At 43.1% G+C, this 18,923-nt stretch overlaps 1 pseudogene; it reads right to left on the minus strand.

Annotated features, from left to right (window-relative positions):
* LOC131249092 (homeobox protein BEL1 homolog) overlaps positions 1 to 18,588 on the minus strand; it is a 31,966-nt pseudogene extending 13,378 nt beyond the window's left edge.
* Positions 18,589 to 18,923: the final 335 nt, after the last annotated feature.

The raw sequence follows: 18,923 nt of genomic DNA on the forward strand, positions 1-18,923 counted from the left end.
CCCCCCTCAACATGTCAACTGAGTAAATTCTATTGGACATCAGAGGGCACAAGCTTTTGAATTTGCCCGTTTGTATGAGGGCCGACCTGGATCATCGAGACAAATGCAAGTATTGCCATTTCCATCAAGATCACGACCACAACACAGCTGACTGTGTGGACCTCAAAGATGAGATTGAAGCCCTTATCCGTAAAGGTCATCTTCGCCGATATACCAAGGAAGAGAGAACTACTCGAAAAGAAGAGCAAGAGCAGCCAAATAACGCAACAGAAGAGCCAGCTGAAATTCTCACCATCTTCAGGGGCTCATCCGGTGGAGGAGATTCGAACAGGGCTTCAAAAGTCCATTCTCGAAAGTCTGATCTGGAACACTACATCCACTTGACCGAGTGGCCAAGCAAAGAACTCCGGGTCGGCTCGTACAGTATGACCTTCTCGGAAGACAATGCGCCTAGAATCCAGCATCCGCACGACGCCGCCTTAGTGGTCACTATGACCATAGCTAACCATAAGGTGTACCGCATCCTGATCGACACCAGAAGCTCTGCAGATGTAATATACTCTGAGGCTTTCGAAAGAATGAAGATTCCAAGGTCACGCCTCAGACCTGTGAAGACCCCCTACACGGCTTTGCCGGAGAAAGAGTGATCTCTGAGGGAGCCATCTCCCTCCCTGTGACCCCGGGAGAAGGACAATATCAAGTCACCCTCATTCTAAACTTCCTCATTGTCAATGTGTCATCGGTACATAAAGTCATTATGGGCAGACATTCTCTCAATGCAATGAGGGCAGTTGTCTCTACCTATCATCTGATGATGAAATTCCCCGCCAAGGGCAGAGTAAGTTACCTTCGAGGCGACCAGCGTGAAGTTCGGAGATGCTACGTGATAGCAGTTAAAAAAGGATCCGTGAAGCAAGCACTCACCGTCCACATACTAGATCCCAGAGGACCTGTAGAGGACTCATCTGTGGAGGATTTGGAGAAAGTATCACTTGTCGAAGCAGACCTAAGCAAAATCGTTCAGCTCGGAACGTCATTAAATTTTGAGCAGCGGTTCGGAATACTGGCTTTCCTGCGACAACACAGAGATGTGTTCGCATGGTCACATGAGGACATGTCCAGGATCTCTCCGGATGTCATGGTCCACAGGCTAAATGTGGACTCGGATCACAGACCCGTGAAGCAGAAAAGAAGACCATTCAATGCCGAACGGTAGAAACCATAGCTGATGAAGTCTTTGTTCTGCTTGGTGTCGGTTTCATAGAGGAATTACACTATCCTGATTGGATCGCAAACGTGGTCCTCGTCAAGAAAGCCAACGGAAAGTGGCGGGTCTGTCTAGATTACTCGGATTTGAACAAAGCCTTTCCAAAGGATAGCTTTCCATTGCCTCTGATCGATCAGCTGGTGGACAGCACAGCGGGGCATGAATTACTCTCCTTCCTGGATGCTTACTCCGGATATAACCAGATTACAATGCATCCCCCAGATAGGCAGAAGACTACCTTCGTCACTGACAAGGGACTCTACTGTTACCGGGTCATGCCATTTAGCCTGAAGAACGCTGGGGCCACGTATCAAAGGCTGGTGAATCAAATGTTCGCCAAACAGATCGGGCATACTATGGAAGTTTACATCGACGACATGCTTGTTAAAACCATCAAGGCATCCGATCACTTGGCGGACCTTAGAGAAAACTTCACCACCCTCCGAGAGTACCAGATGAAGCTGAATCCCACGAAGTGCGTGTTCGAAATTGGCTCTGGTAAATTCCTCAGGTTTCAAGTCAGCCAGAGGGGTATTGAAGCGAATCCCGACAAGATCAAAGCCCTCCTCGATATGAGCTCGCCTCGGACTATCAGAGAAATACAATGCCTCACCGGATGAGTAGCAGCAATTGGGCGATTCATATCTAAAGCCACAGATAAGTGCATCCCTTTCTTTCAGCAGTTGAAGGGTCATAAGAAGGCAGAATAGACGTCGAAATGCGAACAAATTTTTTAGCAGCTAAAATAGTATTTAGGTTCACCGCCCCTGCTGTCTAAACTCGAGGAAGGTGAGCCCCTATTCTTATATCTTACGGTTTCTGCCTCAACTATCAGCTCGACCCTGATTAGAGAAGTAGGGGGTAAGCAACATCCCATATACTATGTAACCAAAGCCATGGTGCCAACCGAAACGAGATATCTACCTCTGGAGAATTTAGGACTCTGTCTCGTTGTCTCAGCTTGGAGGTTACGTTCGTACTTCCAGGCTCATTCCGTCGTTGTCTTAACTGATTCTCCTCTTAAACAAGTCCTTCAGAGACCCAAAGTGTCAGGTCGGCTAACCAAGTGGGCCATTGAACTTGGGGAGTTCGATATTTAGTTCCGACCAAGGACGACGATCAAGGGCCAAGCTGTAGTTGACTTCATTGCCGAATTCATTGCCTCAGATGAAGAGGGGATCAGTGCCAAAGTAGAGGCGACTCCTTTGCCTGTTCTTCCAAGTAATCAAGGGACAGATCAAGAGACAATATCAGAGCCAGGATGAATTCTCTATGTGGACGGATCATCTAATGTCAAATGTGTCGGGGCGGGAATCGTCTCGGTCGAGCCCGATTCTACACCTATCCAGTATGCGATCAGACTTAGTTTCAAGGCTTCTAACAATGAGGCGGAATATGAGGCTCTGCTGGCTGGACTCAGACTGACAGCCAGTCTGGGGGTCCAGTCTCTCCAAGTGCGATGTGATTCTTAGTTGGTGGTAAATCATATCTCTACCAAATACGAGGTTAAGGAGACTAGGATGGTGGCTTACTTGGCCGAAGCAAGAAAACTGATAGAAAGATTCTGGAGCTGCACTATCAGTCAGATTCCTAGGACAGAATTCCTGGGCCGATGCCCTAGCGAAGCTAGCCTCAGCCACGGAAGGGAAGATCCCACGAGCCATTCCCGTGGAGTTCATAGAATATCTGAGCATCGATTGGGCGGAGAAGAAAACGATCAATCCAGTAGATGATACTCCGAGCTGGATGTACCCGATTTATAGCTACCTCACATTCGGTGACATTTTCTCGGATGGGTTGGAAGCTAGGTGCCTGAGAGTCAGAGCGGCACGGTATGTAGTCCTAGATGGGATATTGTACAAAAAGGGCATTCATAACCTTATCTCAGGTGTCTCCGACCCGATGAAGCGGATTATGTGACTTGAAAAATTCACGAAGGAATCTGCGGAAATCATTTTGATGGTCGAGCCCTAGCTCTGAAAATACTCTGCCAAGGATATTTTTGGCCGACCATCAGGAAGGACTCGAAGAACTATGTCCAAAGTTGCGATAAATGTCAACGGTACGTGGCTGTGCCGAAACAACCTGCGGAAGAAATGACTCCTATGAGCGGTCCATGGCCATTCGCTCGGTGAGGGATCGACATCATTTTACCTCTACCCATAGGGAAAGGGCAAGTCAAGTTCGTCATCATCGCAGTCGACTACTTCACCAAATGGGCCGAGGCCGAGCCCTTTGCAAAGATCACAAAACAGAAGGTGGCCGATTTTGTATGGAAAAAGATAATCAGTCGGTTCGGGATTCCACGCACCATTGTGTCTGATAATGGTATACAGTTTGATAACAACAAGTTTCGAAGCATGTGCCAAGGGCTCGACATCAAGAACGTGTATTCTTCGCCTTGGCACCCACAATCAAATGGACAGGTAGAGGCAGTTAATAAGGTCATCAAACACCATCTCAAAACAAAATTAGAGAAAGCGAAAGGTAACTGGGCCGAGGAGCTCTCATTCATCCTTTGGGCTCACAAGACTACGACTCAGTCATCTATTGGGGAAATCTCATTCTCACTTTCCTACGGTTTGGAGGCAATAGTGTCGGTCGAGATTGGACTCCTTATAGATTGGGTCAAAAATTATCAGGAGAATTAAAACACCAAGCAGATCGCAGCCAACCTAGATTTACTTGAAGAAGTCAGAGACATCTCTAGACTCCAGGTCGCTGCTCGATATCAACAGGTGGCAAGGTTCTACAATTCTAAAGTTAAGACCAGGTGATTCTGTCCAGGGGACTTAGTCCTTCACCGAGTCTTCTAAAACACCGCAAATCTGGGGGCTGGGGCAATCGTGCCTAACTGGGAAGGGCCTTACCGAGTGGTCCGATCGACCAAACCGGGCTCTTACCACTTAGAAGATCTCAAGGGCAGTCAACTCCCCCACCCCTGGACTGCCGAGCACTTAAAAGTTTATTATCCTTGATGAAATGGCCTCTAAGGCCCCCAATAAATGTACGTCTCCGAGCGACTAGCCTTCAATGCTCTCAATGAAATTTACATTTCTTCGTATCTACTTGAGCGGACTATCTACTATAAATAACTTGTCTCTCATAAGCAGGGGTCGACTCAACGAACTGATCCCTTAAAGAAAGGGTTAGTACGTTATCCCATGAAAATTCTATAGGGTATCCTCTCATGTTCGAGGGAAAAGCCAATAGACGACCCAACTCCCTAATAGAGATGTCGATTTGTCGCTCGACCAACAAGTTTACTAAACGTCACTCGCTAATCGTGGGAGGAACCGATCCCCTAGGGGTCAGGTCCTAAAAATTACAATACCACAAAGTTCAAAATCCTACGAGTTGACATTAAAATGGGCTGACCCATTAAGGAGTCGGCTTGACAATACCCCGAAATGAACCGACCTGTCAACAAATCAGTTCAGCAACGAAGAATCATCATCCAAGAGCCAGCTACGGATTAACATATAAAAAAATCATCATCCACACGCCCTCTCTAGAGGGTCAAAAAATCTTATCAAGCAAATCATTCATAAAAAAAAACTAAGTTTAGAAAAGCCATAAGAAGAGAAGAATTGAAAGCTAGTCAGTTGGAGCTGGAGGAGAAGGAGCTTAGGAGCCAGGGGCTTGATCCAGGCATGCATCTCCAGAGGGCTTCTCTCCCTCTGCATCTTCGGGCAGTAGAGGCTCAAGGTTGAAGTTTGGATATAAGTCTTGGACCGCATCAATGTAGGTGTCAAAGCCATAGTTGTAAAACTTGGTAGCTTCGGTGACCCTTTCCTCTGAAGCCTTGAAGGCATCCACTGCAGCAGCCACCGCCAAGGCCAGGGAGGCCTAATCCTCAGCCCGCTGAGCCTCCTTCGCCTGGGAGACGACTTGACTCTATTGTTCTGCTGCCTCGGCTCTCGTCCACTCTAGCACTTCCCCCAATCATGCGTTCTCCTTGGCAAGTGAGTTTGCATGGGCTCTAGCTCGGGACAGTTCAGCTGCAACCGCACTGCATCTGGCCTCAAGATCGCTCATGACCCCCTTCAGTTGGAGCTCACGGGCTTTTTCGTCGTCCAACTACTGATGCAGTTCAGCCTGCTCCATCCGGAGGAATGCGGCCTCATCTCGTAAGGTCCCAACCTCGCTCCTAAGGGCTCCTACCTCGCCGTCTTTCTTCGCAAGCTCCCTCAATCTCTCCTAAGTCAAAAGAAGCCTCGGGATGGACCGAATAAAAATAAAGAATGAGTATTTGAAAGCAATAAACACTAAAGACAAGAAAAGTCGACAGAAGTACCCGGTAGAAGAAGAAAGCCATGTCATTGATGAAAGACTCGTCCAATTTGGTGAGAAGGCTCGCTATCTCCTCCTTCGGGGCGTGCTTGGAAGCCTAGTGGACTAAGCAGGACATATGATAACCCGGCTCAAACCTCTCTCCAATCGTCCCCACCTTAGCCAACCCTACCGCTTCCTCAGCCCCAGTCCTACTGCCTGCTGAGGCTTGAGCCTCAACCCTGAGGTCATTTCTGACTTCGGGAGGGGAGAGCATGGCGTCAGCTATTCGAATGGCCTCCTCCTGTTCGGATGAAGATGGGACAGCTATGCAGGGCTCGGGGGTTACTAATGCAACCTGAGGGGTAACGGTGGGGGGAAGAGTGGGAGCCACAACATTATCAACAGTGACGTCATCCGCGACAGGTGCTGTAGCTAGAGCTGCAGTAACAGAAATTGAAGCTGCAGCGATAGAAATTGGGGCCAAGGGACCCTCACCATGAGGGGCCGCCTGCCTCCTCCGAACAGTCGTCTTTGTTCGAGGATTGACCCTCAACATCTCGTCGACGGTCGGAGCAGCCTTCCTCCTCAGGGAACCTGCTGCCTCGGCCATGCCTGCATTCGAAATAATGAATTAGCAACCAAGTTAAGAGATTTAATCCTTCCAAAAGTAAGGAGTTAAAAGAAAGACTTACTGAAGGAAGTGGGGAGTGGTTTGGACTTGGAACGTCCAAACCAATGAAGGTTGGCGGCCGTGATCAGATCCGACCAGGAGTGGAGATCTCCTAAGCGTGCTCTGGCCTTAACAACCTGATTCTTCATGTCCAAGGTAAGGAGAGGCAAACCTCTAGAAAAATATACAGAAATAAAAGGAAAACTTTAGTCTAACTACAACAGAAGGGAGAAAGGTATGAAAAGAAGTATGTGCGATGTTTGACCTGGTGTAGTGAATCGAGTGGGGACCCGAGTCATCAAGTTTTCAAGCTCTGCCGCCGGCGCCTCTCATTTGCCCGAAGCCCAAAATCATTTGTTCTTCCAGTCCTTGTTAGATGATGCAAGGTTCATGACCAGCCCTGACCCCTTGCTGCATCGGGTCGCGAAGTAGTAGCATGGCTCTTGGCTGTCATGCTTGACCAAGTACAAGCTTACTAAATCCTCTGGTGTCAGCTCTGGATTTTCAACTTGGTGCCAGATGATGAAGGAAGAGATCAAGACCCGCCAGGCGTTGGGGGTAAGTTGGCCGAGAGCTAGTCCGAGGTAAGCAGTCAGGGCTCGGACGAAAGGGTGCATGAGGAGTTGGAGCCCACATTCCAGCATGCAAAAAAAAATGGTGACTTCTCCTTTAGCAGGCGCACCGGCGGTGTCAAGGGGCTTTGACGCCCTTATCTGCACAGAGTTTGGGATTTCAAACTCCGAACAGATTCACTCCATTTGGGACTCCATCAATACGGAGCCTCTCGGGACAACCTCCGATGCCCGCTCGCTCGCAAGCATCTCGGCAATGCCTGTAGTCCAATCTCGGGGGGGGGGGGGGGGCTCAGGTGGCTTTCCTCTTGCCGACCCAATGGGTCCGAGCCGCTCCTCTTTGTTTCTTCGGGGTTGAGGGAAGAGAGGCACTGCTTCCAAGGGGCCTTCAGATGCCCCTCTCTTGTCGTCCGAGCTTGCCGGCTCAGAATCATCATAGTCTTCTCGGACCATATCCATATCAGACGATATTTCGTAGAAGCGAAGGAAAAAAGAAATAATGCTAAAGGAAGGGAGGAAAAGTTCACCGGACGTTCATCGAAAATCGACTCCGTCAGAAACCTCTAATCGGTCAGAATCGCTTCACCGGGAAAGTCAAGTTGGTCAGAATCGACTTCGTCGGAAATCACCTCCTCAGGGAATCAATAAATCACACAAATTCAGAATGTGGAAATGAGGAGTGTATCTGAAGGGCTAGGGTTTATATAACCTGTGAACGATCTTTGCATTAATAGCGAGGCATGATGGCCACAGCCAAATCGTCGCGAGCCGACTTCAGAACACACGTGGCCGTAGGCCACTGGCTTAAACTCTGACAGGTAGCGTATTTTTGACATTGGGTGACGAGATCTGAATAGCGGAAGCGGCGCCCGAGTAGGGGAAGCATCGTTCGAACGCCTCCCATGGCCTACGTGGCGGTCAGCCATAGGTTCAGCGACGATTCAAAATCCTAACCATCGCCACGCGTCTGCTAGAGGTTAACCCCTGGACGAAAGACCCCGAGGACGTATCTATTCAAACATAAAGACCATAATTGCAACTGCACGCGTGGAAAGTGTGATAAGGGAAACTGTTGATCTTTCGCGTATGTTTACTCTCTGAGTCCGTATCCAAACTTGGAGAGTAGGGGGCTTCTGAGCCCCTTCAATTTTGAGGAGCGACACTACCTTAATCCGGTCAGATATGTAAAAATTAATATAGAATGGTAAATGTTATTGATAGGAAGGAAGATTCCCAGCCTGGTCATAGTTGCGCTCCTGCTCCAAGGGAGGTTGTTGGCTCGAAGTAATTCAAGGCCAAGGCAGTCAGTATGAAGATCATGCTGGGATTTACTTGCGAGACCTTAGGCCGTCCCACTTGCTCGACTAGAGACAAATCGTTCGATCACTTACACTCGTGTTACTCGTAGCTGAGAAACCTCTTTAGCCAGAAGTCTCGAGCCGAGGCCGAGGCTGGGCGTGGACCCTCCACGTGCTAAACTAAGAAACTACCTTAAGCAGATATGACCGATTATTTCGCCCGTAGATACGCACGATACACTACACGATCCCCGGTTTACGGATAATATCTCCACGATCACAGTATCTCACTGATTGAGTAAATAGTGCCGAGATTAACGGACCCAGACCGTCCGATAGTCAGATATAAATACAATGAGACTCCATTGCTACATATACGCAACATCTTACACCCTCTCTCTACATTCAACTTAGACCCAGATTCCCTCGACCCAACTTAGGCATCGGAGGGTCCCTTGGCTTAGCCAGGGTCTCCTTTGCTCACCCCTTTAACAGGACCAGGGTTTGCTGAAGGTTAACTGCATTGAGTGGAGGATGGTCCATATTTTGACCTCAACAATATATATCTACGATACTCTGATCTATGAGATTTTTTATGCATGGGTTGACCAAATTAAGGCCCATAATATCAACATTTTCGATCATTCAAACATGGACCCCACTTGACATCCTTTCAGCTGGAGCATTATATGTCCATGGGGAACTGAGATATGATAATGTGATTTCAATATTGCTCTAGTGTGCGTTTTGCACCGCGTGATTTCACAACAGCCAGTGGTGTCATTGATGCCGTTAATTTAGATTTGTACATTAGGGGAACTGAGTCGAACTTATGCCACCTGGCCCAAACTAGCTCCACTCGGTTATCAAATCTGACCGGCTAACTTAGCCAGGCTCAGTTAGTAGCTCGGGCCAGCTTGAGCTGAATTCAAACTTAACTTGAGCTCAATCTTTGGAGCTAAACTTAATTCGAGCCTACAAGTTGAATTCAAGTTTAAATTTTAGAGTTTTTAATATAGAATATAATATAACTTATTTTATTTAAATATATAAATATTTACAAAATATTTATATTAAGTGAATCATATCTAAGTTGAATAAATTCGAACTAAATCAAGTTGTTAAGTTTCGAGCTGAGCCAAGTTGAGTTAAGTTTGGTCTGGCATGAACTTGACTTGAAATTTTTTCAAATTAATTAATTAATTAATAATAATAATAATTATTATTATTTTTCTAAAGTCAACTCAGCTTGAACCTAATTTTGAACTGAGCCGAAGTGAGCGAGTTAAAGAAGCTAACTCGGTTCGTATATAACTCTTATCGCTAATACTTGTTTTATTGGATGCAAAAATTAAACTGGAGTCTCCTCTGGAATAGACTATCGATGATAGTTCACCAACATTTTTAAGACTGGTGGTGACTGTTCACCTAAAATCTGTTACAGGTGTACATCAATCCAGGCCCACTCAAATCGCACGGCCCATCCTACATGGAGAATGGTTAAAAAAATGCTACTAATCCAACAATCCTTACCATCAAACTTGTACGATCATTTGCACAGCTTAACATGAAATTTTCAACCGTTCAAATTTAACATGAGAAATCCAACGGTTGAAATCAACAATCAAGCCTGATTTCAGGGTGTGCTCCATGCAGAATGGGCCAAGACCAGATTAACGTACATCCCTAGTGCAAAACGAATAAGCCACGGCTGTAAAAGAAACGGTGGCAGACTATCACCTTAGTCTATCATCTTATGTTCTGAGATGAGGATTAAGGGCGTGCCTGGTTTTTGGAGAGGCCTGTTTGGCGGGCCAAGATGATCTTATCCACGTCGCTGGGGTACCTGCAGTTTGTAAGGGACATAACACCAAATCCATCATTCTTACTAAACATGTGGCCTAAAAGTACCTCAATCCAGACCATCCAAAACGTGGGGCCCATTATCGATTGGTTATAACCGGAACCTCACATGGAATTGATGGGCATGATCGTCCCATCAGTTTCCACCAAATTGGCGTTTAAACTACAAAAAAAGTCAACACTTCGAATTCAAAAATAAATGTCCATTAATGAGTGTGTCTTGTCCAATCAATCTGATGTTGGAATGTTCCTATCTAGCTGGGGCCCCTGATTTGGACGGTGTGGATTGATGCCGATATATGGACTACTTCAATATGCATGCGTATGTTGCACCGGAACGAAAATGACGTTAGATGGAGTACCTTTACCAGCAATCCTGCAACTTTCGGTGCCACAAAAGTCACTGTGGGGCCCACCGTGATGTTTGTGTCATCCATTTGCTTCAGATCATCCAAATATGTGAGCCCAAAGCCGATCCAAGACTCAAGTGGGCCACACAACAAGTAATAGTGGGGATGGGATATCGATCATTGAAGATTCCCTGGGCAGGGTGACGCTTTTATGCTATCCAACGGGTGAGATGATTCCCACCATGATGATTGGGAAAAGAAAAGGAAAAGAAAAAGAAACAAACAAACAAAAGTGACGGTGGCCCTTAAAAGGTTTTGTAGTGCCACTTTTCAGTGGGGTGTGGACCACTTGAGTTTTGGATCGGCATTGTTTTTGGGAATTGAAGATTTCTCAAATAAAATTCAATTCTCCAACTAAGATGACCCATAGATAAGATATGTAACCATGAATTCTAGGTAAGGTTTTCAGTGATAATGAAGAAGGAAGGAATTAGGCACCATCAACCATCCTTGCTTGTGCATAGTCTCTACTTTATGAGATTTAGAATTTATTTATTTATTTTTTCTAAATTTTCAGAATTTCAGAAAATCTTTTATATGTGATGTGTTACTGACAAAATTCGGAATGGACTACTAAGTCACTACCCTCCCAAAACATTATTAGAGAGATTGTGATGTCTCAACTTAGAATGGCCTTAGAGGAGATAGTAACCCAAAAGGAAAGGGAAGAGAGAAATACAGTATACCAATGATCCAACAATATATGAAATATTGACAAGTAACAAGCTATTACTTGCTCAAATCACTGCTAAGGAGATCGCAATATCTCAACTCGGGGTGAGCTTAATGAAAAAATAGTTGCTCAAAAGGAAAAACATATATAATAGGCAAACATGAAACAATAGTTGTTGAAAAGGAAAAACATGTATAATAGGCAACCAATAAAAAAGAAAAGTTTAAGTGAAACTTGACTTTTGGTACACTAGGATCTGAAACTTTGACAAGATATAAAGTATATAATCAAGAATCATCCAAATTATAATTAAGAGATGTTGGAGGGAAAAGATATGCAAAATGTAATAGAAAAATAATAAAATGGATGATCTGATTGCCACCCTGTACGTGGAGATGTGAGAGAAGGAAAAGAGAAATAACATTCCTCCAAGGAGAAGATGATCACAGATCTCGGATCTCGTCCATACTCTGTCAATCTTGAATGGTAGAGATAACTTAGATGCAGGTATGAGATAGATGGGAAGGTTTGGATGGGTGATGCACACTCTAACTCTACTCTCACTCTCACACTCCTACCCTCACTTTCCCAGAGCTAAACAAGTCTCTCTCAATTGTAGCAAGGGTTTAGTGTATCTAGTCTAAAGTGTATCAAGTATATATAAATGAGAGAGATGTGCCTCTATTTATCAAGGTAGGCCAATTAGTTTAGTAATTTGTAATAACTTAGATAGCAGTACATCATCACATGTGACATAATTTAAACTGTTGGAGTATACGTGGCAGTATGGATTTCCTTTGATAGGTAGGAAAACAGGTAATTTCACCCTTTAAGGAGTGAAATGGTCATTTTACCGAAGAAGGGGTAACAACTGAATTATCATCTAGCTCCTGGTTTTCCTTTACCATTGCCTGAAAAATTCTTGATAGAGATTATAAGAATTGCCTGGATTTGTAAAGATTTGGCTGACAAATTAGTGTCCATTCATGGCTTTTATATTTTTGGTCACAATGACTTTAAGGGCCTTGTTCAATGCATTTACCTGTTGACATAAGCCTGATTGGTGAGCTTGTTGCCATTGGTGCCTATTGGAATTCCATGACGTGCTACTGTCCATTATAAATGGTGTGGGAGATGACATAAGTCACCTAAAGAAGGGTTTACATTATTAACTTACCTTCGTATCCTATTGGCACAAGGGGCCTACGGGCCTAATTGTGGATTGGGTTTTAGAGTTAGTAGGACAGTTTTCCTTACGAGTTCCAAGCTCACAAGTCATCTCTTTTTATTTAAGATAGGTGTATGGTTTATTGAGATAGGGTGTTTACAAATGTTCAGGGTTGATTTAAGAGACATTTGGTTGGGCTAAACAAAGCTTTATGCTACTTGGGCTCTCTGCAAGTCATTCTGGAAAATTCAGATCCCATCAAACAATGTTTTAATCCAAAAGTAGCTTGATTGGATTCATGAAAATGAAAGTAAACATTGTTTCCCATCAAACTCGCTTTCTATTTTTTGTCAAGCTTTTTTTGTGTGTGTGTGTGTGAGAGAGAGAGAGAGAGAGAATCCATGAAAACACCATTTTCACCTTTTTGGTCTTGTTAGAAATAAACAAATTTATTTTCCCATCTCCACCCTAAGGAATGCATATTCCAACCCTAGAAGGAAAATAGGTTTCTCTAAAGGGATCAACTCAAATGCACTATCATCCATCTTCAATCACCTTATGTGTGCCACTTCTGCCAATATGCCAAACGAGTCATAGTCCGTCTTTGGTTATTGTCTCACATGGGCCACATGTGCTAATGTGCCACATGTGTTATCATTTATCTTCTCTTGAATCCCACAAGTTCTAATATGTCACATGTACCATTTTTCATCTTCTCTTGCATAAAGCATGCCACATGATCCAATATACCACATGTGATATCATCCATCTCCAATCACTCCAAATCTATCAAATGTGTCAATGGTGACAATATGCACAAGTGCTTACATCTTGTTATATGTGCCTATATTTCAAATGTGCCAATGTGTGTATTATGACACATAGCTTCAAGTACATCACATATACCATTAGGCACAAATTGAACTTCAAGTGTCCATGAATATTAATTACATATGTCACATATGCCAGTATCCATCTTCAAGCATCCCATACATACCATGTGTTGAAGCATGTCAGTGACTTATTAGAATTTTTTTTCAAGAAAGTTATTTATTTTATCAAATAAAAAATTTAAAAATAAATTCTAAATATCTAAAAGATTCTTATTAAAAACAAACAAGTAAATCAATGTTTCTTTTTCAAAATTTTAGGTGGTATGCTTCCACTACCTTTCTAAAAAAGAAAGATTTTAAGAAATTTTATTTCTTTTTTCATGCTTCCCCTGAATCCCAAATAGGCCCTGAGCAAAAAGGGTAAGCCTGACTTTCCATGCTCCAGACTGTCATCCGGTGGGGCCTTCAATGGATGGGCCATGCCTCCTCCTTAATATCCCATACCATTGGTGGGAATTCGCCCCCATGGAATGTGAACTGTTGGTTTGACCATCCATTTTTGGGGCATCCAACAGAAGTTATTGGACAGTTGAGATCGTTCTGTTGAGAAGATATGGCGTGGCCCATTTACAAAGGAGCACACATGATGAACGGTATGGATCATCATAAGTCAGGTATCACACATCTAGCGTTTTTACGCTCAGAAGAAAACCCAGACCACACAATTGAACGGCCGGCTGTTGAATGCTTGAAAAGTAAACTTAGCGCGGAGGGATCACCACCATTTGTTTTCTCACTGGGCCCACATCTAGAGATAATCCAATGATCACAACCGTCCATCTCCTCGGCACTGTTTTGAGTAGGCATATGACCCAAAAATCATTGCTGTGAGGATGATCACGAACCGTTGATCTGTTGGGCTGAAAGTTAGCACATTGAAATTTTCTTTTTGATGTTCAGAATCATCCATTCATATCAGTTTCTTAATGGGACTATCTTTGCATGTGGGGCATGCAGTTGGACATTGACCAGGCAACAAATAGTGGTGCTGCGATGAAGACAAAACGAACTCAAATGGCAAAATCCTAACCATCCAATCAATGATATGCAAGTTAAATGTGGTCCATTCCAGTGATAGGATCATCTGACAAGCGCAACTAGGGTTATGGCCCACGAAAGAGATGAACCTCAATTGGATGGTCTGGATCGAAGCACAGGTAGACCTGTTTCTGGCAGGGAAGGTCAAGACCCTGCCCTCATGCTTTTTCGGCATTTCACGTACAAAGACAACCACGCACATTCAAAACGTTCACCTTGTGTTTGTTTATCTCCTCTTGTTTTCATGCATCGGATGAGAGAGAGAGAGAGAGAGAGAGAGAGAGAGAGAGAGAGAGAGACTTACGGGTGAAGGAAATGTTCAAAAAGCCAAGATCGAAGAATAGAGACCGACCGCTCCGGTAGGCCTCTCAGAGGTTTCCATGGATTGCCATCCATCACTCCCGTCCGACGAAAATCCCGTTGTCTAAGTGTTTGTTCCAGTAGCTTGAGCCTAGGGGTTTTGCACCTAGTTATTTTCGATGCAACCGGCTCTTTCTCGCCTATGGCCTTCTTTGTATGCTCGATCTGACTAGAAATCCCATCTCTCAGGCACCTGAAATGCCGCGCTATGGTCTTCGATGTTAGGTTTGAATACACAGACGCCGCCCCACTACCCGCCACGGCTTCGAATGATGATACTACCATTACCATCCGTTCTCGGTATTGCTTGTATCTGCTCTCCACCTAAAGAAAGAAAACTTCCATTCATTAGACTTTTGCTTCCACGGTTTATGTTCCTAGTGTAATCATGATCTTTCTGCAAACATCGATCACATTAGTTTCTTGTCCAAATAGTAACAAATGTTATCAAGATCGCTGGTGAAATCCCGTTGGTTCTGACGCAATTTTTGTTCATATATAACACAATCCAAACGTCCAAACACGATTCCACCAAATTGTATTAGAAAAAAATAGTGTGATAGATAGATGGTGCACTAATGAAATATAGTAGGAAAATAAACCAAGAAAGTTTAATCTTCTTGTAGCGACGGGGAGGATATTGCAATTTTAGAAAGATTTAGGCCTTTTTTATTTTTATTTTTTTTAATTTTTAATTTTTCTTTTTTCTTTTTACACACCTACCCATGCACGCCATAGTGGGATTTCACCACCCATGGGTATCAAACCCAAGACCCGTGTTGAAACTGCTCGGAGTCTACCACTGAGGTAAGGACTCAAACCCATTTAGGCCTTGTTTGGGTGCAGCAATGAGTTGGATTCTTCAGCATCCCCATCACCTGTGGGGACTGTTCATTAGGTCTTCTTTTTTTTTTTGGTTACACAGGCACTCACTCCCCACACATACCCCCACGCACTCACACCATAGTGGGATTTCACCACAATGGGGACTTCAACCCATGACCTCAAGTTGAAACTCTTGTGAGTCTACCACTTTAGGATCCAATTCATTAGGTCTAGTTCAATCTTCTTAAAAAAATTATACCAATCTGATTATCCAAAATGGGCACTCAATGTCATACATTTTTTATTTTCAACATTTGCTCTTTTTTTTTTTGGTTAGCATGTTAGTACACCCCACTGTCACTTGACACTTCACTGTTAGCAACTCAATGTCATACATGAAGATCGTAGATGTCAATACAATAGCTGTTGGCCACGGATCACTGGCAGCATCTCCCTCGTTTAGGTAATTCTTGGTTTCCTTATGTCTTGAACCATTGGTCCATTGGTTTTTATAGCTCATGAATTCCCTACCATTTTGGGTGAAACGATCCTCTTTTGGACCATTTCCAACGATTTCCATACATTATGAAATGAGGGGTTTTTTCATATGTAATCCAATGATGCCACTGATGGCCATGCGCTCCAACAATACAAATATGTAACTATGTGCAACATCATTCGTAGATTATATGCAATTAGGGATGTTTAATTAGGACCATTCGATTGTTGTGATTTTGACGAAGAGTGGACTGCATTGAATGGATGATCAGGATCACATGCAACTAAGTGCATGGGAAGATTCCCATGCACTTACCTCACTAAAGCAAGGAAGGACGTGATGAGGTCGATCACTGTCTTCCTCAGGGAATAATTACTCCGAATTCATGTAGTTCTCTAGACTCCTCACAGAGATTTCCTTGAATCTACGAAGGAAAATGAATAACTTCTAATAAAATTGAAAATAACTTGATTGATGATAAAATTTAAAAAATAAAAATAAAAATTGAATGTACGGTCCTCTAAATAGTGATATGAAGAAGTTTAAGAATCAAACTCCAACTCAAACTCCCTAAAAATGTGACTTACTATAAATAGTAAACTTACTATTTATAGACGGTCATGATTTCTACTAGTCTTCATGGTTTTCGGCCAAAAATAGTAAGTGTCCAATTTGGCCTAACCATGTTATTCTCCTAAATTTTCTAAGCTCTCTTTATGCTGGGCACGACTCCTAAAGCTCAAAGGATCAAGAGTTATGATTGAACTAAAACTTACTATAAAAAGTTATATATATATTAAAATGAATATTTGACCGTCAATCTAATGGAATCTTACAAATCCAGTGTGGGTAACCCAGCATAGCAAGGTTGGATGGCTAAAGTAACTTTTCCTACCCAAAATCATATATGGTATGTTGAATAACTCATTCCGATTTGCGAGATACGCCTATTTTAAGTTTGTGAAAGTCTGGATTACTTCTGCTTAGGATTGGGTCTTCTCTGGTTCATCTTCACCATGTAACCCGCTCTACATCACCCACTAGATAATTTCTTACAAAAATCATCACTTTCTTATATAAGATGGCTTTAAAAACTGGTTTGAAATGGAATCACAAGGTAAAAAAGAGAAGGGAATGGAATTTAATTTCATGGATCTAACAAAAGAAAATAAATTACAGCATGGAAAATTGGATAGGGTGGAAGGTGCTATGTGAGAGAAAGGTGCAGAGGTTTCCAAAAACAAAAAACAAAATGCCTGAAATGTCAATCTGTCACCACCCCTTTATAGCTTATCATTAATGGAAGGCTGTCAGTCATCCAATCACTTCAAGGTACAAAATCTCAAAACAACTAAACCAAATAACCAATCCATCCCAATACAAATCAGACCTATTTTCCAAAAATAAAATAAAATTAAGAGATGAGTGTTTAATATTTTGAGTTGATATTGAAAGATTTAACAAAAAAAAAAAAAAAAAAAAAAATGTAAAGGAAAATACATGCTACCAAGAAACAGACCTGTTCAAGCATTGAAGCCAGCTTCGTTTTTCTCTGCTGTAATTCAAGAAGATTTAGAGAATATAGAGATTGTTTTTTCAATGAAACTCCTTCCCACAGATTGGTCTTATGGGGCTTGTTCTTAGATCTACCATGACTGGACTTGCTTTTCTGTTTTGATCCAAGATTACAAAGCTCATTCAAAAGCTCTTGAGCTGCAGCTAAGTATTTGGAGTTCTTCAGCTGATGTTGGAGTTGCAAATCTGTCTGATGCTGGTGATAAAGATCTGTAGATTTCCCAAAGAACCCTACTCCATAATTCGATGAAACTGGAATATTGATCTGACGATGGGTTTCTCTGACCTCAAAAGACTGTAATCCTATGTGGGAAGGGATACTGGGAGATAGAGAAAGTGCCAGCCCATGACTCGGTCGTTCAATAGCTCCAAAGAGATCACCACACGGCGACGAGGAATTGTCAACGAGCAGGCGGTTATATTGCCATACTGAATCCGCTGCACCGATCTCATCCAGCGTATCGGATACCTGTCTAGAGCAATTGGGCTGATAGAAACCATTCGATTCTGTAACGATTGTCTTTGAAGAAGAACCTATATCACCCCATTTCAAGAGAGCGATGGAATTTCGATCCCTTTGCTGGAGATTGCTGTCTTTCCATGGAAACCCTAATATCTCTATACCTGACTGTAAGTCGCAGCGCTTCGAACTAGGTTCTTCGAAGTTTCTTTGCATCTCGCTCTCGACATCCCGGATCATCAGACTATTGGAAGAAGAGAAACCTGAGTAGTAAAACCCAGAAGAGATTTGGGTTCTTAATTTCTCATCTTTCTCTTGCATGACTACGACCGCGGCGCTGACGATGGTGTTGATGATCCTGTAAATTCCATTAAAATCCCATCTTCTATCACATTCCAAAACACCCAGAAATCACAGATGCAAAAGACACTGAGATATATGTCTATGATGTCTTTGATGTGTTGTATGTATGTATGTATGTATGTACGTATGCTTATGTATGTATGAATGTATACGTGTATGTATGTACATGAGGTTGATACCAACCGTTACTGATTTTAGAAGAGGAGATATCTCGCGATCTTAACGGACGCCCAGACATGGAAGTTGAAGGGAGGTGCGCACAGCGCACTCCTGAAGACACTGAACATGGTCTGCCATGAAAAACCTAACTTGGAAGATCGGTTATTTCTTCTTTTGGTACGAGAAGATCGGATATTTCCATAGGCAAAGAATCTGGGAGAGAATGATAATGAGCCGGAAGATCAAGAGTATGGTGGACCACCCTATCTCTCCAGTATAAATAAAAGAACCATTTATCATTTTGGACCGTCCATATATCTAATCTTAGTGTTGATGGAACATGGTTTGAAGTATAAATGGATTGGATAATCCTACCCATCCAATCAATCAACAGGTTAAATTTTAAGGGTGGAAAATGAATAGGATTTCTCTGAGGTTGTAGATTTTAAAATATAAGCCATACGTTATAGTTCACACAAGATGGACGGACATGATTGACGTATGGTTTCTTATAAATGTACGGTAGAGAGATTGACGTACCATATTTTGGTTCAT

The sequence above is a fragment of the Magnolia sinica genome, chromosome 6 (genome assembly GCF_029962835.1).
Source record: "Magnolia sinica isolate HGM2019 chromosome 6, MsV1, whole genome shotgun sequence".
In the NCBI taxonomy this organism is placed as follows: domain Eukaryota; kingdom Viridiplantae; phylum Streptophyta; class Magnoliopsida; order Magnoliales; family Magnoliaceae; genus Magnolia; species Magnolia sinica.